The following is a 212-nucleotide window of genomic DNA, read 5'->3' as shown; positions in this document are numbered from 1 at the left end:
TCGCCGGCTCCCCCCCCAGCCCCCTGCCCCCCCCGCCCTGTGTTTCGGGGACCCCCCGTGTGACCCCCCCGTTTGTGTCCCCCCCCAGCTCGGAGCCCCCCGCTGAGGTTGGGGGGTCCCCGCGCCCCTCCCCCGCCATGGCGCGCCCCTCCCCCGCCCCGCCCGGCCCGGGCCCGGCCCTGAGGATGATGAGGATGATGAGGATGATGAGG

Source organism: Zosterops lateralis (genome assembly GCF_965231275.1).
Source record: "Zosterops lateralis genome assembly, contig: HAP1_HAP1_SCAFFOLD_336, whole genome shotgun sequence".
Lineage (NCBI taxonomy): Eukaryota > Metazoa > Chordata > Aves > Passeriformes > Zosteropidae > Zosterops > Zosterops lateralis.
The sequence above is the reverse complement of the archived record's forward strand: the minus strand, read 5'-3'. Positions refer to the sequence as shown.